Raw genomic sequence first — 243 nt, forward strand, 5'->3', positions numbered from 1 at the left:
GTAATGACCCAGAGTAAGGGGTACCTCTTCAGACTTTGGTTATGATAATGACCAATATGGACCATGAGGAGGGCCATTTGACCTCTAAAACTCTCACTTAAAGGAAAGAAGATTTTCATTTCAATATGTAAGATGCTTTGTAGACTAAAAACTGCTGGTTGTGAGCTCAGAGACTCCAGGCTAAATGGTTCCAGACACTGGAAGAGGAATTTGATTACCTAAGGCCTCACCAATCAGGAATGC

Source organism: Tupaia chinensis, unplaced genomic scaffold (assembly GCF_000334495.1).
Source record: "Tupaia chinensis unplaced genomic scaffold, TupChi_1.0 Scaffold000566_1, whole genome shotgun sequence".
Lineage (NCBI taxonomy): Eukaryota > Metazoa > Chordata > Mammalia > Scandentia > Tupaiidae > Tupaia > Tupaia belangeri.